The sequence below is a fragment of the Pungitius pungitius genome, unplaced genomic scaffold (assembly GCF_949316345.1).
Source record: "Pungitius pungitius unplaced genomic scaffold, fPunPun2.1 scaffold_29, whole genome shotgun sequence".
In the NCBI taxonomy this organism is placed as follows: domain Eukaryota; kingdom Metazoa; phylum Chordata; class Actinopteri; order Perciformes; family Gasterosteidae; genus Pungitius; species Pungitius pungitius.
In genome coordinates this window covers 143209-162027 of record NW_026909812.1, presented here as the reverse complement: position 1 = coordinate 162027, position 18819 = coordinate 143209, and the positions used below count along the sequence as shown (strand labels likewise).

General features: G+C 45.4%; 41 non-coding genes across 41 annotated transcripts; all 41 read left to right on the top strand.

Annotated features, from left to right (window-relative positions):
• The first annotated feature begins 125 nt into the window (after window positions 1–125).
• On the top strand, window positions 126–244 carry LOC134111271 (5S ribosomal RNA). Its single transcript, XR_009944654.1, has one exon. It is a non-coding gene; the product is annotated as a 5S ribosomal RNA (ribosomal RNA).
• Window positions 245–583: 339 nt separating this feature from the next.
• On the top strand, window positions 584–702 carry LOC134111647 (5S ribosomal RNA). The gene has a single exon (XR_009944991.1). It is a non-coding gene; the product is annotated as a 5S ribosomal RNA (ribosomal RNA).
• Window positions 703–1046: 344 nt separating this feature from the next.
• LOC134111270 (5S ribosomal RNA) lies at window positions 1047–1165 on the top strand. The gene has a single exon (XR_009944653.1). It is a non-coding gene; the product is annotated as a 5S ribosomal RNA (ribosomal RNA).
• Window positions 1166–1509: 344 nt separating this feature from the next.
• Window positions 1510–1628, top strand: LOC134111269 (5S ribosomal RNA). Its single transcript, XR_009944652.1, has one exon. It is a non-coding gene; the product is annotated as a 5S ribosomal RNA (ribosomal RNA).
• Window positions 1629–1967: 339 nt separating this feature from the next.
• Window positions 1968–2086, top strand: LOC134111646 (5S ribosomal RNA). Its single transcript, XR_009944990.1, has one exon. It is a non-coding gene; the product is annotated as a 5S ribosomal RNA (ribosomal RNA).
• A 344-nt stretch (window positions 2087–2430) lies between these two features.
• LOC134111268 (5S ribosomal RNA) lies at window positions 2431–2549 on the top strand. Its single transcript, XR_009944651.1, has one exon. It is a non-coding gene; the product is annotated as a 5S ribosomal RNA (ribosomal RNA).
• A 339-nt stretch (window positions 2550–2888) lies between these two features.
• Window positions 2889–3007, top strand: LOC134111645 (5S ribosomal RNA). Its single transcript, XR_009944989.1, has one exon. It is a non-coding gene; the product is annotated as a 5S ribosomal RNA (ribosomal RNA).
• A 344-nt stretch (window positions 3008–3351) lies between these two features.
• Window positions 3352–3470, top strand: LOC134111267 (5S ribosomal RNA). Its single transcript, XR_009944650.1, has one exon. It is a non-coding gene; the product is annotated as a 5S ribosomal RNA (ribosomal RNA).
• A 339-nt stretch (window positions 3471–3809) lies between these two features.
• Window positions 3810–3928, top strand: LOC134111644 (5S ribosomal RNA). The gene has a single exon (XR_009944988.1). It is a non-coding gene; the product is annotated as a 5S ribosomal RNA (ribosomal RNA).
• A 344-nt stretch (window positions 3929–4272) lies between these two features.
• LOC134111266 (5S ribosomal RNA) lies at window positions 4273–4391 on the top strand. Its single transcript, XR_009944649.1, has one exon. It is a non-coding gene; the product is annotated as a 5S ribosomal RNA (ribosomal RNA).
• Window positions 4392–4730: 339 nt separating this feature from the next.
• On the top strand, window positions 4731–4849 carry LOC134111642 (5S ribosomal RNA). The gene has a single exon (XR_009944986.1). It is a non-coding gene; the product is annotated as a 5S ribosomal RNA (ribosomal RNA).
• Window positions 4850–5193: 344 nt separating this feature from the next.
• LOC134111265 (5S ribosomal RNA) lies at window positions 5194–5312 on the top strand. The gene has a single exon (XR_009944648.1). It is a non-coding gene; the product is annotated as a 5S ribosomal RNA (ribosomal RNA).
• Window positions 5313–5651: 339 nt separating this feature from the next.
• LOC134111641 (5S ribosomal RNA) lies at window positions 5652–5770 on the top strand. The gene has a single exon (XR_009944985.1). It is a non-coding gene; the product is annotated as a 5S ribosomal RNA (ribosomal RNA).
• A 344-nt stretch (window positions 5771–6114) lies between these two features.
• On the top strand, window positions 6115–6233 carry LOC134111264 (5S ribosomal RNA). The gene has a single exon (XR_009944647.1). It is a non-coding gene; the product is annotated as a 5S ribosomal RNA (ribosomal RNA).
• A 344-nt stretch (window positions 6234–6577) lies between these two features.
• On the top strand, window positions 6578–6696 carry LOC134111262 (5S ribosomal RNA). Its single transcript, XR_009944645.1, has one exon. It is a non-coding gene; the product is annotated as a 5S ribosomal RNA (ribosomal RNA).
• Window positions 6697–7035: 339 nt separating this feature from the next.
• On the top strand, window positions 7036–7154 carry LOC134111640 (5S ribosomal RNA). Its single transcript, XR_009944984.1, has one exon. It is a non-coding gene; the product is annotated as a 5S ribosomal RNA (ribosomal RNA).
• A 344-nt stretch (window positions 7155–7498) lies between these two features.
• LOC134111261 (5S ribosomal RNA) lies at window positions 7499–7617 on the top strand. The gene has a single exon (XR_009944644.1). It is a non-coding gene; the product is annotated as a 5S ribosomal RNA (ribosomal RNA).
• Window positions 7618–7961: 344 nt separating this feature from the next.
• LOC134111260 (5S ribosomal RNA) lies at window positions 7962–8080 on the top strand. The gene has a single exon (XR_009944643.1). It is a non-coding gene; the product is annotated as a 5S ribosomal RNA (ribosomal RNA).
• Window positions 8081–8419: 339 nt separating this feature from the next.
• On the top strand, window positions 8420–8538 carry LOC134111639 (5S ribosomal RNA). Its single transcript, XR_009944983.1, has one exon. It is a non-coding gene; the product is annotated as a 5S ribosomal RNA (ribosomal RNA).
• A 344-nt stretch (window positions 8539–8882) lies between these two features.
• Window positions 8883–9001, top strand: LOC134111259 (5S ribosomal RNA). Its single transcript, XR_009944642.1, has one exon. It is a non-coding gene; the product is annotated as a 5S ribosomal RNA (ribosomal RNA).
• Window positions 9002–9340: 339 nt separating this feature from the next.
• Window positions 9341–9459, top strand: LOC134111638 (5S ribosomal RNA). The gene has a single exon (XR_009944982.1). It is a non-coding gene; the product is annotated as a 5S ribosomal RNA (ribosomal RNA).
• A 344-nt stretch (window positions 9460–9803) lies between these two features.
• On the top strand, window positions 9804–9922 carry LOC134111258 (5S ribosomal RNA). Its single transcript, XR_009944641.1, has one exon. It is a non-coding gene; the product is annotated as a 5S ribosomal RNA (ribosomal RNA).
• Window positions 9923–10261: 339 nt separating this feature from the next.
• On the top strand, window positions 10262–10380 carry LOC134111636 (5S ribosomal RNA). Its single transcript, XR_009944980.1, has one exon. It is a non-coding gene; the product is annotated as a 5S ribosomal RNA (ribosomal RNA).
• Window positions 10381–10724: 344 nt separating this feature from the next.
• LOC134111257 (5S ribosomal RNA) lies at window positions 10725–10843 on the top strand. Its single transcript, XR_009944640.1, has one exon. It is a non-coding gene; the product is annotated as a 5S ribosomal RNA (ribosomal RNA).
• A 339-nt stretch (window positions 10844–11182) lies between these two features.
• On the top strand, window positions 11183–11301 carry LOC134111635 (5S ribosomal RNA). Its single transcript, XR_009944979.1, has one exon. It is a non-coding gene; the product is annotated as a 5S ribosomal RNA (ribosomal RNA).
• A 344-nt stretch (window positions 11302–11645) lies between these two features.
• On the top strand, window positions 11646–11764 carry LOC134111256 (5S ribosomal RNA). Its single transcript, XR_009944639.1, has one exon. It is a non-coding gene; the product is annotated as a 5S ribosomal RNA (ribosomal RNA).
• Window positions 11765–12103: 339 nt separating this feature from the next.
• On the top strand, window positions 12104–12222 carry LOC134111634 (5S ribosomal RNA). Its single transcript, XR_009944978.1, has one exon. It is a non-coding gene; the product is annotated as a 5S ribosomal RNA (ribosomal RNA).
• Window positions 12223–12566: 344 nt separating this feature from the next.
• On the top strand, window positions 12567–12685 carry LOC134111255 (5S ribosomal RNA). Its single transcript, XR_009944638.1, has one exon. It is a non-coding gene; the product is annotated as a 5S ribosomal RNA (ribosomal RNA).
• A 339-nt stretch (window positions 12686–13024) lies between these two features.
• LOC134111633 (5S ribosomal RNA) lies at window positions 13025–13143 on the top strand. Its single transcript, XR_009944977.1, has one exon. It is a non-coding gene; the product is annotated as a 5S ribosomal RNA (ribosomal RNA).
• Window positions 13144–13487: 344 nt separating this feature from the next.
• On the top strand, window positions 13488–13606 carry LOC134111254 (5S ribosomal RNA). Its single transcript, XR_009944637.1, has one exon. It is a non-coding gene; the product is annotated as a 5S ribosomal RNA (ribosomal RNA).
• Window positions 13607–13945: 339 nt separating this feature from the next.
• On the top strand, window positions 13946–14064 carry LOC134111632 (5S ribosomal RNA). Its single transcript, XR_009944976.1, has one exon. It is a non-coding gene; the product is annotated as a 5S ribosomal RNA (ribosomal RNA).
• Window positions 14065–14408: 344 nt separating this feature from the next.
• Window positions 14409–14527, top strand: LOC134111253 (5S ribosomal RNA). The gene has a single exon (XR_009944636.1). It is a non-coding gene; the product is annotated as a 5S ribosomal RNA (ribosomal RNA).
• Window positions 14528–14866: 339 nt separating this feature from the next.
• LOC134111630 (5S ribosomal RNA) lies at window positions 14867–14985 on the top strand. Its single transcript, XR_009944974.1, has one exon. It is a non-coding gene; the product is annotated as a 5S ribosomal RNA (ribosomal RNA).
• A 344-nt stretch (window positions 14986–15329) lies between these two features.
• Window positions 15330–15448, top strand: LOC134111251 (5S ribosomal RNA). The gene has a single exon (XR_009944634.1). It is a non-coding gene; the product is annotated as a 5S ribosomal RNA (ribosomal RNA).
• A 339-nt stretch (window positions 15449–15787) lies between these two features.
• On the top strand, window positions 15788–15906 carry LOC134111629 (5S ribosomal RNA). The gene has a single exon (XR_009944973.1). It is a non-coding gene; the product is annotated as a 5S ribosomal RNA (ribosomal RNA).
• A 344-nt stretch (window positions 15907–16250) lies between these two features.
• LOC134111250 (5S ribosomal RNA) lies at window positions 16251–16369 on the top strand. The gene has a single exon (XR_009944633.1). It is a non-coding gene; the product is annotated as a 5S ribosomal RNA (ribosomal RNA).
• A 339-nt stretch (window positions 16370–16708) lies between these two features.
• Window positions 16709–16827, top strand: LOC134111628 (5S ribosomal RNA). The gene has a single exon (XR_009944972.1). It is a non-coding gene; the product is annotated as a 5S ribosomal RNA (ribosomal RNA).
• Window positions 16828–17171: 344 nt separating this feature from the next.
• LOC134111249 (5S ribosomal RNA) lies at window positions 17172–17290 on the top strand. The gene has a single exon (XR_009944632.1). It is a non-coding gene; the product is annotated as a 5S ribosomal RNA (ribosomal RNA).
• A 339-nt stretch (window positions 17291–17629) lies between these two features.
• LOC134111627 (5S ribosomal RNA) lies at window positions 17630–17748 on the top strand. The gene has a single exon (XR_009944971.1). It is a non-coding gene; the product is annotated as a 5S ribosomal RNA (ribosomal RNA).
• Window positions 17749–18092: 344 nt separating this feature from the next.
• On the top strand, window positions 18093–18211 carry LOC134111248 (5S ribosomal RNA). The gene has a single exon (XR_009944631.1). It is a non-coding gene; the product is annotated as a 5S ribosomal RNA (ribosomal RNA).
• Window positions 18212–18550: 339 nt separating this feature from the next.
• LOC134111626 (5S ribosomal RNA) lies at window positions 18551–18669 on the top strand. The gene has a single exon (XR_009944970.1). It is a non-coding gene; the product is annotated as a 5S ribosomal RNA (ribosomal RNA).
• The last annotated feature ends 150 nt before the right edge of the window (window positions 18670–18819 follow it).

The following is an 18819-nucleotide window of genomic DNA, read 5'->3' as shown; positions in this document are numbered from 1 at the left end:
AGTAAAGTTACCTTCAGGCTTTAGGAACCTCTCTTGCCAATGCTAACAACTGCTTCAATTTTAGAAAAAGAAACTTCTGATTATCTTTGACACGTTTTAAAGGATTAGGAAAAAGATGAAAAGCAGCTTACGTCCATACCTCTCTGGTTCCGCCCGATCTCGTCTGATCTCGGAAGCTAAGCAGAGCAGGGCCTGGTTAGTACCTGGATGGAAGACCGCCTGGGAATCCCAGGTGCCGTAAGCTTTTTCACTTCTCTCTCTGAAAGCCGCCCAGCGCCGTAGATTGTACACCTACACAATTGTAAAAAAAATTTCACATTGTAGAAGAGATGCAATAGGAAGAAGATGAAAGGTGGCTTACGTCCGTACCATCGTCAGGCCATTTGAGGTGGCGGGGACTGCAATGGCCATTCACCGATTGGCTGGGACTCCTGGGCGGGTCTTCTCTAGTCCATCCAATTTTCGGCATGGGATGTCACAGCCTTCTTTGCATACCCTTATTTAACCCACACAAAGATGCCAACGGCTGGCGTGTCATAATTCATTGACGCATTATAAAGGATTAGGAAAAAGATAAAAAGCAGCTTACGGCCATACCTCTCTGGTTCCGCCCGATCTCGTCTGATCTCGGAAGCTAAGCAGAGCAGGGCCTGGTTAGTACCTGGATGGAAGACCGCCTGGGAATCCCAGGTGCCGTAAGCTTTTTCACTTCTCTCTCCGAAAGCCGCCGAGCGCCGCAGATTGTACACCTGTTTTAACGTTGGATATGAAAGGAAATTAGACAATATTATCCAAAATGATTCCGTTTCATGATTGCTAAATTAGTGTTGGTCAACATTTACGATTGGCATACTGTTGTTTGTAATTTAGCCGTTGAAATACAGGTGCTAACCCAACATGTTAGAATTGCCAGTGAAGAAAAGTAAAGTTACCTTCAGGCTTTAGGAACCTCTCTTGCCAATGCTAACAACTGCTTCAATTTTAGAAAAAGAAACTTCTGATTATCTTTGACACGTTTTAAAGGATTAGGAAAAAGATGAAAAGCAGCTTACGTCCATACCTCTCTGGTTCCGCCCGATCTCGTCTGATCTCGGAAGCTAAGCAGAGCAGGGCCTGGTTAGTACCTGGATGGAAGACCGCCTGGGAATCCCAGGTGCCGTAAGCTTTTTCACTTCTCTCTCCGAAAGCCGCCGAGCGCCGCAGATTGTACACCTGTTTTAACGTTGGATATGAAAGGAAATTAGACAATATTATCCAAAATCATTCCGTTTCATGATTGCTAAATTAGTGTTGGTCAACATTTACGATTGGCATACTGTTGTTTGTAATTTAGCCGTTGAAATACAGGTGCTAACCCAACATGTTAGAATTGCCAGTGAAGAAAAGTAAAGTTACCTTCAGGCTTTAGGAACCTCTCTTGCCAATGCTAAGAACTGCTTCAAATTTAGAAAAAGAAACTTCTGATTATCTTTGACACGTTTTAAAGGATTAGGAAAAAGATGAAAAGCAGCTTACGTCCATACCTCTCTGGTTCCGCCCGATCTCGTCTGATCTCGGAAGCTAAGCAGAGCAGGGCCTGGTTAGTACCTGGATGGAAGACCGCCTGGGAATCCCAGGTGCCGTAAGCTTTTTCACTTCTCTCTCTGAAAGCCGCCCAGCGCCGTAGATTGTACACCTACACAATTGTAAAAAAAAATTCACATTGTAGAAGAGATGCAATAGGAAGAAGATGAAAGGTGGCTTACGTCCATACCATCGTCAGGCCATTTGAGGTGGCGGGGACTGCAATGGCCATTCACCGATTGGCTGGGACTCCTGGGCGGGTCTTCTCTAGTCCATCCAATTTTCGGCATGGGATGTCACAGCCTTCTTTGCATACCCTTATTTAACCCACACAAAGATGCCAACGGCTGGCGTGTCATAATTCATTGACGCATTATAAAGGATTAGGAAAAAGATAAAAAGCAGCTTACGGCCATACCTCTCTGGTTCCGCCCGATCTCGTCTGATCTCGGAAGCTAAGCAGAGCAGGGCCTGGTTAGTACCTGGATGGAAGACCGCCTGGGAATCCCAGGTGCCGTAAGCTTTTTCACTTCTCTCTCCGAAAGCCGCCGAGCGCCGCAGATTGTACACCTGTTTTAACGTTGGATATGAAAGGAAATTAGACAATATTATCCAAAATGATTCCGTTTCATGATTGCTAAATTAGTGTTGGTCAACATTTACGATTGGCATACTGTTGTTTGTAATTTAGCCGTTGAAATACAGGTGCTAACCCAACATGTTAGAATTGCCAGTGAAGAAAAGTAAAGTTACCTTCAGGCTTTAGGAACCTCTCTTGCCAATGCTAAGAACTGCTTCAATTTTAGAAAAAGAAACTTCTGATTATCTTTGACACGTTTTAAAGGATTAGGAAAAAGATGAAAAACAGCTTACGTCCATACCTCTCTGGTTCCGCCCGATCTCGTCTGATCTCGGAAGCTAAGCAGAGCAGGGCCTGGTTAGTACCTGGATGGAAGACCGCCTGGGAATCCCAGGTGCCGTAAGCTTTTTCACTTCTCTCTCCGAAAGCCGCCCAGCGCCGTAAATTGTACACCTACACAATTGTAAAAAAAATTTCACATGGTAGAAGAGATGCAATAGGAAGAAGATGAAAGGTGGCTTACGTCCGTACCATCGTCAGGCCATTTGAGGTGGCGGGGACTGCAATGGCCATTCACCGATTGGCTGGGACCCCTGGGCGGGTCTTCTCTAGTCCATCCAATTTTCGGCATGGGATGTCACAGCCTTCTTTGCATACCCTTATTTAACCCACACAAAGATGCCAACGGCTGGCGTGTCATAATTCATTGACGCATTATAAAGGATTAGGAAAAAGATAAAAAGCAGCTTACGGCCATACCTCTCTGGTTCCGCCCGATCTCGTCTGATCTCGGAAGCTAAGCAGAGCAGGGCCTGGTTAGTACCTGGATGGAAGACCGCCTGGGAATCCCAGGTGCCGTAAGCTTTTTCACTTCTCTCTCCGAAAGCCGCCGAGCGCCGCAGATTGTACACCTGTTTTAACGTTGGATATGAAAGGAAATTAGACAATATTATCCAAAATGATTCCGTTTCATGATTGCTAAATTAGTGTTGGTCAACATTTACGATTGGCATACTGTTGTTTGTAATTTAGCCGTTGAAATACAGGTGCTAACCCAACATGTTAGAATTGCCAGTGAAGAAAAGTAAAGTTACCTTCAGGCTTTAGGAACCTCTCTTGCCAATGCTAACAACTGCTTCAATTTTAGAAAAAGAAACTTCTGATTATCTTTGACACGTTTTAAAGGATTAGGAAAAAGATGAAAAGCAGCTTACGTCCATACCTCTCTGGTTCCGCCCGATCTCGTCTGATCTCGGAAGCTAAGCAGAGCAGGGCCTGGTTAGTACCTGGATGGAAGACCGCCTGGGAATCCCAGGTGCCGTAAGCTTTTTCACTTCTCTCTCTGAAAGCCGCCCAGCGCCGTAGATTGTACACCTACACAATTGTAAAAAAAAATTCACATTGTAGAAGAGATGCAATAGGAAGAAGATGAAAGGTGGCTTACGTCCATACCATCGTCAGGCCATTTGAGGTGGCGGGGACTGCAATGGCCATTCACCGATTGGCTGGGACTCCTGGGCGGGTCTTCTCTAGTCCATCCAATTTTCGGCATGGGATGTCACAGCCTTCTTTGCATACCCTTATTTAACCCACACAAAGATGCCAACGGCTGGCGTGTCATAATTCATTGACGCATTATAAAGGATTAGGAAAAAGATAAAAAGCAGCTTACGGCCATACCTCTCTGGTTCCGCCCGATCTCGTCTGATCTCGGAAGCTAAGCAGAGCAGGGCCTGGTTAGTACCTGGATGGAAGACCGCCTGGGAATCCCAGGTGCCGTAAGCTTTTTCACTTCTCTCTCCGAAAGCCGCCGAGCGCCGCAGATTGTACACCTGTTTTAACGTTGGATATGAAAGGAAATTAGACAATATTATCCAAAATGATTCCGTTTCATGATTGCTAAATTAGTGTTGGTCAACATTTACGATTGGCATACTGTTGTTTGTAATTTAGCCGTTGAAATACAGGTGCTAACCCAACATGTTAGAATTGCCAGTGAAGAAAAGTAAAGTTACCTTCAGGCTTTAGGAACCTCTCTTGCCAATGCTAAGAACTGCTTCAATTTTAGAAAAAGAAACTTCTGATTATCTTTGACACGTTTTAAAGGATTAGGAAAAAGATGAAAAACAGCTTACGTCCATACCTCTCTGGTTCCGCCCGATCTCGTCTGATCTCGGAAGCTAAGCAGAGCAGGGCCTGGTTAGTACCTGGATGGAAGACCGCCTGGGAATCCCAGGTGCCGTAAGCTTTTTCACTTCTCTCTCCGAAAGCCGCCCAGCGCCGTAAATTGTACACCTACACAATTGTAAAAAAAATTTCACATGGTAGAAGAGATGCAATAGGAAGAAGATGAAAGGTGGCTTACGTCCATACCATCGTCAGGCCATTTGAGGTGGCGGGGACTGCAATGGCCATTCACCGATTGGCTGGGACCCCTGGGCGGGTCTTCTCTAGTCCATCCAATTTTCGGCATGGGATGTCACAGCCTTCTTTGCATACCCTTATTTAACCCACACAAAGATGCCAACGGCTGGCGTGTCATAATTCATTGACGCATTATAAAGGATTAGGAAAAAGATAAAAAGCAGCTTACGGCCATACCTCTCTGGTTCCGCCCGATCTCGTCTGATCTCGGAAGCTAAGCAGAGCAGGGCCTGGTTAGTACCTGGATGGAAGACCGCCTGGGAATCCCAGGTGCCGTAAGCTTTTTCACTTCTCTCTCCGAAAGCCGCCGAGCGCCGCAGATTGTACACCTGTTTTAACGTTGGATATGAAAGGAAATTAGACAATATTATCCAAAATGATTCCGTTTCATGATTGCTAAATTAGTGTTGGTCAACATTTACGATTGGCATACTGTTGTTTGTAATTTAGCCGTTGAAATACAGGTGCTAACCCAACATGTTAGAATTGCCAGTGAAGAAAAGTAAAGTTACCTTCAGGCTTTAGGAACCTCTCTTGCCAATGCTAACAACTGCTTCAATTTTAGAAAAAGAAACTTCTGATTATCTTTGACACGTTTTAAAGGATTAGGAAAAAGATGAAAAGCAGCTTACGTCCATACCTCTCTGGTTCCGCCCGATCTCGTCTGATCTCGGAAGCTAAGCAGAGCAGGGCCTGGTTAGTACCTGGATGGAAGACCGCCTGGGAATCCCAGGTGCCGTAAGCTTTTTCACTTCTCTCTCTGAAAGCCGCCCAGCGCCGTAGATTGTACACCTACACAATTGTAAAAAAAATTTCACATTGTAGAAGAGATGCAATAGGAAGAAGATGAAAGGTGGCTTACGTCCGTACCATCGTCAGGCCATTTGAGGTGGCGGGGACTGCAATGGCCATTCACCGATTGGCTGGGACTCCTGGGCGGGTCTTCTCTAGTCCATCCAATTTTCGGCATGGGATGTCACAGCCTTCTTTGCATACCCTTATTTAACCCACACAAAGATGCCAACGGCTGGCGTGTCATAATTCATTGACGCATTATAAAGGATTAGGAAAAAGATAAAAAGCAGCTTACGGCCATACCTCTCTGGTTCCGCCCGATCTCGTCTGATCTCGGAAGCTAAGCAGAGCAGGGCCTGGTTAGTACCTGGATGGAAGACCGCCTGGGAATCCCAGGTGCCGTAAGCTTTTTCACTTCTCTCTCCGAAAGCCGCCGAGCGCCGCAGATTGTACACCTGTTTTAACGTTGGATATGAAAGGAAATTAGACAATATTATCCAAAATGATTCCGTTTCATGATTGCTAAATTAGTGTTGGTCAACATTTACGATTGGCATACTGTTGTTTGTAATTTAGCCGTTGAAATACAGGTGCTAACCCAACATGTTAGAATTGCCAGTGAAGAAAAGTAAAGTTACCTTCAGGCTTTAGGAACCTCTCTTGCCAATGCTAACAACTGCTTCAATTTTAGAAAAAGAAACTTCTGATTATCTTTGACACGTTTTAAAGGATTAGGAAAAAGATGAAAAGCAGCTTACGTCCATACCTCTCTGGTTCCGCCCGATCTCGTCTGATCTCGGAAGCTAAGCAGAGCAGGGCCTGGTTAGTACCTGGATGGAAGACCGCCTGGGAATCCCAGGTGCCGTAAGCTTTTTCACTTCTCTCTCCGAAAGCCGCCGAGCGCCGCAGATTGTACACCTGTTTTAACGTTGGATATGAAAGGAAATTAGACAATATTATCCAAAATCATTCCGTTTCATGATTGCTAAATTAGTGTTGGTCAACATTTACGATTGGCATACTGTTGTTTGTAATTTAGCCGTTGAAATACAGGTGCTAACCCAACATGTTAGAATTGCCAGTGAAGAAAAGTAAAGTTACCTTCAGGCTTTAGGAACCTCTCTTGCCAATGCTAACAACTGCTTCAATTTTAGAAAAAGAAACTTCTGATTATCTTTGACACGTTTTAAAGGATTAGGAAAAAGATGAAAAGCAGCTTACGTCCATACCTCTCTGGTTCCGCCCGATCTCGTCTGATCTCGGAAGCTAAGCAGAGCAGGGCCTGGTTAGTACCTGGATGGAAGACCGCCTGGGAATCCCAGGTGCCGTAAGCTTTTTCACTTCTCTCTCTGAAAGCCGCCCAGCGCCGTAGATTGTACACCTACACAATTGTAAAAAAAAATTCACATTGTAGAAGAGATGCAATAGGAAGAAGATGAAAGGTGGCTTACGTCCGTACCATCGTCAGGCCATTTGAGGTGGCGGGGACTGCAATGGCCATTCACCGATTGGCTGGGACTCCTGGGCGGGTCTTCTCTAGTCCATCCAATTTTCGGCATGGGATGTCACAGCCTTCTTTGCATACCCTTATTTAACCCACACAAAGATGCCAACGGCTGGCGTGTCATAATTCATTGACGCATTATAAAGGATTAGGAAAAAGATAAAAAGCAGCTTACGGCCATACCTCTCTGGTTCCGCCCGATCTCGTCTGATCTCGGAAGCTAAGCAGAGCAGGGCCTGGTTAGTACCTGGATGGAAGACCGCCTGGGAATCCCAGGTGCCGTAAGCTTTTTCACTTCTCTCTCCGAAAGCCGCCGAGCGCCGCAGATTGTACACCTGTTTTAACGTTGGATATGAAAGGAAATTAGACAATATTATCCAAAATGATTCCGTTTCATGATTGCTAAATTAGTGTTGGTCAACATTTACGATTGGCATACTGTTGTTTGTAATTTAGCCGTTGAAATACAGGTGCTAACCCAACATGTTAGAATTGCCAGTGAAGAAAAGTAAAGTTACCTTCAGGCTTTAGGAACCTCTCTTGCCAATGCTAACAACTGCTTCAATTTTAGAAAAAGAAACTTCTGATTATCTTTGACACGTTTTAAAGGATTAGGAAAAAGATGAAAAGCAGCTTACGTCCATACCTCTCTGGTTCCGCCCGATCTCGTCTGATCTCGGAAGCTAAGCAGAGCAGGGCCTGGTTAGTACCTGGATGGAAGACCGCCTGGGAATCCCAGGTGCCGTAAGCTTTTTCACTTCTCTCTCCGAAAGCCGCCGAGCGCCGCAGATTGTACACCTGTTTTAACGTTGGATATGAAAGGAAATTAGACAATATTATCCAAAATCATTCCGTTTCATGATTGCTAAATTAGTGTTGGTCAACATTTACGATTGGCATACTGTTGTTTGTAATTTAGCCGTTGAAATACAGGTGCTAACCCAACATGTTAGAATTGCCAGTGAAGAAAAGTAAAGTTACCTTCAGGCTTTAGGAACCTCTCTTGCCAATGCTAACAACTGCTTCAATTTTAGAAAAAGAAACTTCTGATTATCTTTGACACGTTTTAAAGGATTAGGAAAAAGATGAAAAGCAGCTTACGTCCATACCTCTCTGGTTCCGCCCGATCTCGTCTGATCTCGGAAGCTAAGCAGAGCAGGGCCTGGTTAGTACCTGGATGGAAGACCGCCTGGGAATCCCAGGTGCCGTAAGCTTTTTCACTTCTCTCTCTGAAAGCCGCCCAGCGCCGTAGATTGTACACCTACACAATTGTAAAAAAAAATTCACATTGTAGAAGAGATGCAATAGGAAGAAGATGAAAGGTGGCTTACGTCCATACCATCGTCAGGCCATTTGAGGTGGCGGGGACTGCAATGGCCATTCACCGATTGGCTGGGACTCCTGGGCGGGTCTTCTCTAGTCCATCCAATTTTCGGCATGGGATGTCACAGCCTTCTTTGCATACCCTTATTTAACCCACACAAAGATGCCAACGGCTGGCGTGTCATAATTCATTGACGCATTATAAAGGATTAGGAAAAAGATAAAAAGCAGCTTACGGCCATACCTCTCTGGTTCCGCCCGATCTCGTCTGATCTCGGAAGCTAAGCAGAGCAGGGCCTGGTTAGTACCTGGATGGAAGACCGCCTGGGAATCCCAGGTGCCGTAAGCTTTTTCACTTCTCTCTCCGAAAGCCGCCGAGCGCCGCAGATTGTACACCTGTTTTAACGTTGGATATGAAAGGAAATTAGACAATATTATCCAAAATGATTCCGTTTCATGATTGCTAAATTAGTGTTGGTCAACATTTACGATTGGCATACTGTTGTTTGTAATTTAGCCGTTGAAATACAGGTGCTAACCCAACATGTTAGAATTGCCAGTGAAGAAAAGTAAAGTTACCTTCAGGCTTTAGGAACCTCTCTTGCCAATGCTAAGAACTGCTTCAATTTTAGAAAAAGAAACTTCTGATTATCTTTGACACGTTTTAAAGGATTAGGAAAAAGATGAAAAACAGCTTACGTCCATACCTCTCTGGTTCCGCCCGATCTCGTCTGATCTCGGAAGCTAAGCAGAGCAGGGCCTGGTTAGTACCTGGATGGAAGACCGCCTGGGAATCCCAGGTGCCGTAAGCTTTTTCACTTCTCTCTCCGAAAGCCGCCCAGCGCCGTAAATTGTACACCTACACAATTGTAAAAAAAATTTCACATGGTAGAAGAGATGCAATAGGAAGAAGATGAAAGGTGGCTTACGTCCGTACCATCGTCAGGCCATTTGAGGTGGCGGGGACTGCAATGGCCATTCACCGATTGGCTGGGACCCCTGGGCGGGTCTTCTCTAGTCCATCCAATTTTCGGCATGGGATGTCACAGCCTTCTTTGCATACCCTTATTTAACCCACACAAAGATGCCAACGGCTGGCGTGTCATAATTCATTGACGCATTATAAAGGATTAGGAAAAAGATGAAAAGCAGCTTACGGCCATACCTCTCTGGTTCCGCCCGATCTCGTCTGATCTCGGAAGCTAAGCAGAGCAGGGCCTGGTTAGTACCTGGATGGAAGACCGCCTGGGAATCCCAGGTGCCGTAAGCTTTTTCACTTCTCTCTCCGAAAGCCGCCGAGCGCCGCAGATTGTACACCTGTTTTAACGTTGGATATGAAAGGAAATTAGACAATATTATCCAAAATGATTCCGTTTCATGATTGCTAAATTAGTGTTGGTCAACATTTACGATTGGCATACTGTTGTTTGTAATTTAGCCGTTGAAATACAGGTGCTAACCCAACATGTTAGAATTGCCAGTGAAGAAAAGTAAAGTTACCTTCAGGCTTTAGGAACCTCTCTTGCCAATGCTAACAACTGCTTCAATTTTAGAAAAAGAAACTTCTGATTATCTTTGACACGTTTTAAAGGATTAGGAAAAAGATGAAAAGCAGCTTACGTCCATACCTCTCTGGTTCCGCCCGATCTCGTCTGATCTCGGAAGCTAAGCAGAGCAGGGCCTGGTTAGTACCTGGATGGAAGACCGCCTGGGAATCCCAGGTGCCGTAAGCTTTTTCACTTCTCTCTCTGAAAGCCGCCCAGCGCCGTAGATTGTACACCTACACAATTGTAAAAAAAATTTCACATTGTAGAAGAGATGCAATAGGAAGAAGATGAAAGGTGGCTTACGTCCGTACCATCGTCAGGCCATTTGAGGTGGCGGGGACTGCAATGGCCATTCACCGATTGGCTGGGACTCCTGGGCGGGTCTTCTCTAGTCCATCCAATTTTCGGCATGGGATGTCACAGCCTTCTTTGCATACCCTTATTTAACCCACACAAAGATGCCAACGGCTGGCGTGTCATAATTCATTGACGCATTATAAAGGATTAGGAAAAAGATAAAAAGCAGCTTACGGCCATACCTCTCTGGTTCCGCCCGATCTCGTCTGATCTCGGAAGCTAAGCAGAGCAGGGCCTGGTTAGTACCTGGATGGAAGACCGCCTGGGAATCCCAGGTGCCGTAAGCTTTTTCACTTCTCTCTCCGAAAGCCGCCGAGCGCCGCAGATTGTACACCTGTTTTAACGTTGGATATGAAAGGAAATTAGACAATATTATCCAAAATGATTCCGTTTCATGATTGCTAAATTAGTGTTGGTCAACATTTACGATTGGCATACTGTTGTTTGTAATTTAGCCGTTGAAATACAGGTGCTAACCCAACATGTTAGAATTGCCAGTGAAGAAAAGTAAAGTTACCTTCAGGCTTTAGGAACCTCTCTTGCCAATGCTAACAACTGCTTCAATTTTAGAAAAAGAAACTTCTGATTATCTTTGACACGTTTTAAAGGATTAGGAAAAAGATGAAAAGCAGCTTACGTCCATACCTCTCTGGTTCCGCCCGATCTCGTCTGATCTCGGAAGCTAAGCAGAGCAGGGCCTGGTTAGTACCTGGATGGAAGACCGCCTGGGAATCCCAGGTGCCGTAAGCTTTTTCACTTCTCTCTCTGAAAGCCGCCCAGCGCCGTAGATTGTACACCTACACAATTGTAAAAAAAAATTCACATTGTAGAAGAGATGCAATAGGAAGAAGATGAAAGGTGGCTTACGTCCATACCATCGTCAGGCCATTTGAGGTGGCGGGGACTGCAATGGCCATTCACCGATTGGCTGGGACTCCTGGGCGGGTCTTCTCTAGTCCATCCAATTTTCGGCATGGGATGTCACAGCCTTCTTTGCATACCCTTATTTAACCCACACAAAGATGCCAACGGCTGGCGTGTCATAATTCATTGACGCATTATAAAGGATTAGGAAAAAGATAAAAAGCAGCTTACGGCCATACCTCTCTGGTTCCGCCCGATCTCGTCTGATCTCGGAAGCTAAGCAGAGCAGGGCCTGGTTAGTACCTGGATGGAAGACCGCCTGGGAATCCCAGGTGCCGTAAGCTTTTTCACTTCTCTCTCCGAAAGCCGCCGAGCGCCGCAGATTGTACACCTGTTTTAACGTTGGATATGAAAGGAAATTAGACAATATTATCCAAAATGATTCCGTTTCATGATTGCTAAATTAGTGTTGGTCAACATTTACGATTGGCATACTGTTGTTTGTAATTTAGCCGTTGAAATACAGGTGCTAACCCAACATGTTAGAATTGCCAGTGAAGAAAAGTAAAGTTACCTTCAGGCTTTAGGAACCTCTCTTGCCAATGCTAAGAACTGCTTCAATTTTAGAAAAAGAAACTTCTGATTATCTTTGACACGTTTTAAAGGATTAGGAAAAAGATGAAAAACAGCTTACGTCCATACCTCTCTGGTTCCGCCCGATCTCGTCTGATCTCGGAAGCTAAGCAGAGCAGGGCCTGGTTAGTACCTGGATGGAAGACCGCCTGGGAATCCCAGGTGCCGTAAGCTTTTTCACTTCTCTCTCCGAAAGCCGCCCAGCGCCGTAAATTGTACACCTACACAATTGTAAAAAAAATTTCACATGGTAGAAGAGATGCAATAGGAAGAAGATGAAAGGTGGCTTACGTCCGTACCATCGTCAGGCCATTTGAGGTGGCGGGGACTGCAATGGCCATTCACCGATTGGCTGGGACCCCTGGGCGGGTCTTCTCTAGTCCATCCAATTTTCGGCATGGGATGTCACAGCCTTCTTTGCATACCCTTATTTAACCCACACAAAGATGCCAACGGCTGGCGTGTCATAATTCATTGACGCATTATAAAGGATTAGGAAAAAGATAAAAAGCAGCTTACGGCCATACCTCTCTGGTTCCGCCCGATCTCGTCTGATCTCGGAAGCTAAGCAGAGCAGGGCCTGGTTAGTACCTGGATGGAAGACCGCCTGGGAATCCCAGGTGCCGTAAGCTTTTTCACTTCTCTCTCCGAAAGCCGCCGAGCGCCGCAGATTGTACACCTGTTTTAACGTTGGATATGAAAGGAAATTAGACAATATTATCCAAAATGATTCCGTTTCATGATTGCTAAATTAGTGTTGGTCAACATTTACGATTGGCATACTGTTGTTTGTAATTTAGCCGTTGAAATACAGGTGCTAACCCAACATGTTAGAATTGCCAGTGAAGAAAAGTAAAGTTACCTTCAGGCTTTAGGAACCTCTCTTGCCAATGCTAACAACTGCTTCAATTTTAGAAAAAGAAACTTCTGATTATCTTTGACACGTTTTAAAGGATTAGGAAAAAGATGAAAAGCAGCTTACGTCCATACCTCTCTGGTTCCGCCCGATCTCGTCTGATCTCGGAAGCTAAGCAGAGCAGGGCCTGGTTAGTACCTGGATGGAAGACCGCCTGGGAATCCCAGGTGCCGTAAGCTTTTTCACTTCTCTCTCTGAAAGCCGCCCAGCGCCGTAGATTGTACACCTACACAATTGTAAAAAAAATTTCACATTGTAGAAGAGATGCAATAGGAAGAAGATGAAAGGTGGCTTACGTCCGTACCATCGTCAGGCCATTTGAGGTGGCGGGGACTGCAATGGCCATTCACCGATTGGCTGGGACTCCTGGGCGGGTCTTCTCTAGTCCATCCAATTTTCGGCATGGGATGTCACAGCCTTCTTTGCATACCCTTATTTAACCCACACAAAGATGCCAACGGCTGGCGTGTCATAATTCATTGACGCATTATAAAGGATTAGGAAAAAGATAAAAAGCAGCTTACGGCCATACCTCTCTGGTTCCGCCCGATCTCGTCTGATCTCGGAAGCTAAGCAGAGCAGGGCCTGGTTAGTACCTGGATGGAAGACCGCCTGGGAATCCCAGGTGCCGTAAGCTTTTTCACTTCTCTCTCCGAAAGCCGCCGAGCGCCGCAGATTGTACACCTGTTTTAACGTTGGATATGAAAGGAAATTAGACAATATTATCCAAAATGATTCCGTTTCATGATTGCTAAATTAGTGTTGGTCAACATTTACGATTGGCATACTGTTGTTTGTAATTTAGCCGTTGAAATACAGGTGCTAACCCAACATGTTAGAATTGCCAGTGAAGAAAAGTAAAGTTACCTTCAGGCTTTAGGAACCTCTCTTGCCAATGCTAACAACTGCTTCAATTTTAGAAAAAGAAACTTCTGATTATCTTTGACACGTTTTAAAGGATTAGGAAAAAGATGAAAAGCAGCTTACGTCCATACCTCTCTGGTTCCGCCCGATCTCGTCTGATCTCGGAAGCTAAGCAGAGCAGGGCCTGGTTAGTACCTGGATGGAAGACCGCCTGGGAATCCCAGGTGCCGTAAGCTTTTTCACTTCTCTCTCTGAAAGCCGCCCAGCGCCGTAGATTGTACACCTACACAATTGTAAAAAAAATTTCACATTGTAGAAGAGATGCAATAGGAAGAAGATGAAAGGTGGCTTACGTCCGTACCATCGTCAGGCCATTTGAGGTGGCGGGGACTGCAATGGCCATTCACCGATTGGCTGGGACTCCTGGGCGGGTCTTCTCTAGTCCATCCAATTTTCGGCATGGGATGTCACAGCCTTCTTTGCATACCCTTATTTAACCCACACAAAGATGCCAACGGCTGGCGTGTCATAATTCATTGACGCATTATAAAGGATTAGGAAAAAGATAAAAAGCAGCTTACGGCCATACCTCTCTGGTTCCGCCCGATCTCGTCTGATCTCGGAAGCTAAGCAGAGCAGGGCCTGGTTAGTACCTGGATGGAAGACCGCCTGGGAATCCCAGGTGCCGTAAGCTTTTTCACTTCTCTCTCCGAAAGCCGCCGAGCGCCGCAGATTGTACACCTGTTTTAACGTTGGATATGAAAGGAAATTAGACAATATTATCCAAAATGATTCCGTTTCATGATTGCTAAATTAGTGTTGGTCAACATTTACGATTGGCATACTGTTGTTTGTAATTTAGCCGTTGAAATACAGGTGCTAACCCAACATGTTAGAATTGCCAGTGAAGAAAAGTAAAGTTACCTTCAGGCTTTAGGAACCTCTCTTGCCAATGCTAAGAACTGCTTCAATTTTAGAAAAAGAAACTTCTGATTATCTTTGACACGTTTTAAAGGATTAGGAAAAAGATGAAAAACAGCTTACGTCCATACCTCTCTGGTTCCGCCCGATCTCGTCTGATCTCGGAAGCTAAGCAGAGCAGGGCCTGGTTAGTACCTGGATGGAAGACCGCCTGGGAATCCCAGGTGCCGTAAGCTTTTTCACTTCTCTCTCCGAAAGCCGCCCAGCGCCGTAAATTGTACACCTACACAATTGTAAAAAAAATTTCACATGGTAGAAGAGATGCAATAGGAAGAAGATGAAAGGTGGCTTACGTCCGTACCATCGTCAGGCCATTTGAGGTGGCGGGGACTGCAATGGCCATTCACCGATTGGCTGGGACCCCTGGGCGGGTCTTCTCTAGTCCATCCAATTTTCGGCATGGGATGTCACAGCCTTCTTTGCATACCCTTATTTAACCCACACAAAGATGCCAACGGCTGGCGTGTCATAATTCATTGACGCATTATAAAGGATTAGGAAAAAGATAAAAAGCAGCTTACGGCCATACCTCTCTGGTTCCGCCCGATCTCGTCTGATCTCGGAAGCTAAGCAGAGCAGGGCCTGGTTAGTACCTGGATGGAAGACCGCCTGGGAATCCCAGGTGCCGTAAGCTTTTTCACTTCTCTCTCCGAAAGCCGCCGAGCGCCGCAGATTGTACACCTGTTTTAACGTTGGATATGAAAGGAAATTAGACAATATTATCCAAAATGATTCCGTTTCATGATTGCTAAATTAGTGTTGGTCAACATTTACGATTGGCATACTGTTGTTTGTAATTTAGCCGTTGAAATACAGGTGCTAACCCAACATGTTAGAATTGCCAGTGAAGAAAAGTAAAGTTACCTTCAGGCTTTAGGAACCTCTCTTGCCAATGCTAACAACTGCTTCAATTTTAGAAAAAGAAACTTCTGATTATCTTTGACACGTTTTAAAGGATTAGGAAAAAGATGAAAAGCAGCTTACGTCCATACCTCTCTGGTTCCGCCCGATCTCGTCTGATCTCGGAAGCTAAGCAGAGCAGGGCCTGGTTAGTACCTGGATGGAAGACCGCCTGGGAATCCCAGGTGCCGTAAGCTTTTTCACTTCTCTCTCTGAAAGCCGCCCAGCGCCGTAGATTGTACACCTACACAATTGTAAAAAAAATTTCACATTGTAGAAGAGATGCAATAGGAAGAAGATGAAAGGTGGCTTACGTCCGTACCATCGTCAGGCCATTTGAGGTGGCGGGGACTGCAATGGCCATTCACCGATTGGCTGGGACTCCTGGGCGGGTCTTCTCTAGTCCATCCAATTTTCGGCATGGGATGTCACAGCCTTCTTTGCATACCCTTATTTAACCCACACAAAGATGCCAACGGCTGGCGTGTCATAATTCATTGACGCATTATAAAGGATTAGGAAAAAGATAAAAAGCAGCTTACGGCCATACCTCTCTGGTTCCGCCCGATCTCGTCTGATCTCGGAAGCTAAGCAGAGCAGGGCCTGGTTAGTACCTGGATGGAAGACCGCCTGGGAATCCCAGGTGCCGTAAGCTTTTTCACTTCTCTCTCCGAAAGCCGCCGAGCGCCGCAGATTGTACACCTGTTTTAACGTTGGATATGAAAGGAAATTAGACAATATTATCCAAAATGATTCCGTTTCATGATTGCTAAATTAGTGTTGGTCAACATTTACGATTGGCATACTGTTGTTTGTAATTTAGCCGTTGAAATACAGGTGCTAACCCAACATGTTAGAATTGCCAGTGAAGAAAAGTAAAGTTACCTTCAGGCTTTAGGAACCTCTCTTGCCAATGCTAACAACTGCTTCAATTTTAGAAAAAGAAACTTCTGATTATCTTTGACACGTTTTAAAGGATTAGGAAAAAGATGAAAAGCAGCTTACGTCCATACCTCTCTGGTTCCGCCCGATCTCGTCTGATCTCGGAAGCTAAGCAGAGCAGGGCCTGGTTAGTACCTGGATGGAAGACCGCCTGGGAATCCCAGGTGCCGTAAGCTTTTTCACTTCTCTCTCTGAAAGCCGCCCAGCGCCGTAGATTGTACACCTACACAATTGTAAAAAAAAATTCACATTGTAGAAGAGATGCAATAGGAAGAAGATGAAAGGTGGCTTACGTCCATACCATCGTCAGGCCATTTGAGGTGGCGGGGACTGCAATGGCCATTCACCGATTGGCTGGGACTCCTGGGCGGGTCTTCTCTAGTCCATCCAATTTTCGGCATGGGATGTCACAGCCTTCTTTGCATACCCTTATTTAACCCACACAAAGATGCCAACGGCTGGCGTGTCATAATTCATTGACGCATTATAAAGGATTAGGAAAAAGATAAAAAGCAGCTTACGGCCATACCTCTCTGGTTCCGCCCGATCTCGTCTGATCTCGGAAGCTAAGCAGAGCAGGGCCTGGTTAGTACCTGGATGGAAGACCGCCTGGGAATCCCAGGTGCCGTAAGCTTTTTCACTTCTCTCTCCGAAAGCCGCCGAGCGCCGCAGATTGTACACCTGTTTTAACGTTGGATATGAAAGGAAATTAGACAATATTATCCAAAATGATTCCGTTTCATGATTGCTAAATTAGTGTTGGTCAACATTTACGATTGGCATACTGTTGTTTGTAATTTAGCCGTTGAAATACAGGTGCTAACCCAACATGTTAGAATTGCCAGTGAAGAAAAGTAAAGTTACCTTCAGGCTTTAGGAACCTCTCTTGCCAATGCTAAGAACTGCTTCAATTTTAGAAAAAGAAACTTCTGATTATCTTTGACACGTTTTAAAGGATTAGGAAAAAGATGAAAAACAGCTTACGTCCATACCTCTCTGGTTCCGCCCGATCTCGTCTGATCTCGGAAGCTAAGCAGAGCAGGGCCTGGTTAGTACCTGGATGGAAGACCGCCTGGGAATCCCAGGTGCCGTAAGCTTTTTCACTTCTCTCTCCGAAAGCCGCCCAGCGCCGTAAATTGTACACCTACACAATTGTAAAAAAAATTTCACATGGTAGAAGAGATGCAATAGGAAGAAGATGAAAGGTGGCTTACGTCCGTACCATCGTCAGGCCATTTGAGGTGGCGGGGACTGCAATGGCCATTCACCGATTGGCTGGGACCCCTGGGCGGGTCTTCTCTAGTCCATCCAATTTTCGGCATGGGATGTCACAGCCTTCTTTGCATACCCTTATTTAACCCACACAAAGATGCCAACGGCTGGCGTGTCATAATTCATTGACGCATTATAAAGGATTAGGAAAAAGATAAAAAGCAGCTTACGGCCATACCTCTCTGGTTCCGCCCGATCTCGTCTGATCTCGGAAGCTAAGCAGAGCAGGGCCTGGTTAGTACCTGGATGGAAGACCGCCTGGGAATCCCAGGTGCCGTAAGCTTTTTCACTTCTCTCTCCGAAAGCCGCCGAGCGCCGCAGATTGTACACCTGTTTTAACGTTGGATATGAAAGGAAATTAGACAATATTATCCAAAATGATTCCGTTTCATGATTGCTAAATTAGTGTTGGTCAACATTTACGATTGGCATACTGTTGTTTGTAATTTAGCCGTTGAAATACAGGTGCTAACCCAACATGTTAGAATTGCCAGTGAAGAAAAGTAAAGTTACCTTCAGGCTTTAGGAACCTCTCTTGCCAATGCTAACAACTGCTTCAATTTTAGAAAAAGAAACTTCTGATTATCTTTGACACGTTTTAAAGGATTAGGAAAAAGATGAAAAGCAGCTTACGTCCATACCTCTCTGGTTCCGCCCGATCTCGTCTGATCTCGGAAGCTAAGCAGAGCAGGGCCTGGTTAGTACCTGGATGGAAGACCGCCTGGGAATCCCAGGTGCCGTAAGCTTTTTCACTTCTCTCTCTGAAAGCCGCCCAGCGCCGTAGATTGTACACCTACACAATTGTAAAAAAAATTTCACATTGTAGAAGAGATGCAATAGGAAGAAGATGAAAGGTGGCTTACGTCCGTACCATCGTCAGGCCATTTGAGGTGGCGGGGACTGCAATGGCCATTCACCGATTGGCTGGGACTCCTGGGCGGGTCTTCTCTAGTCCATCCAATTTTCGGCATGGGATGTCACAGCCTTCTTTGCATACCCTTATTTAACCCACACAAAGATGCCAACGGCTGGCGTGTCATAATTCATTGACGCATTATAAAGGATTAGGAAAAAGATAAAAAGCAGCTTACGGCCATACCTCTCTGGTTCCGCCCGATCTCGTCTGATCTCGGAAGCTAAGCAGAGCAGGGCCTGGTTAGTACCTGGATGGAAGACCGCCTGGGAATCCCAGGTGCCGTAAGCTTTTTCACTTCTCTCTCCGAAAGCCGCCGAGCGCCGCAGATTGTACACCTGTTTTAACGTTGGATATGAAAGGAAATTAGACAATATTATCCAAAATGATTCCGTTTCATGATTGCTAAATTAGTGTTGGTCAACATTTACGATTGGCATA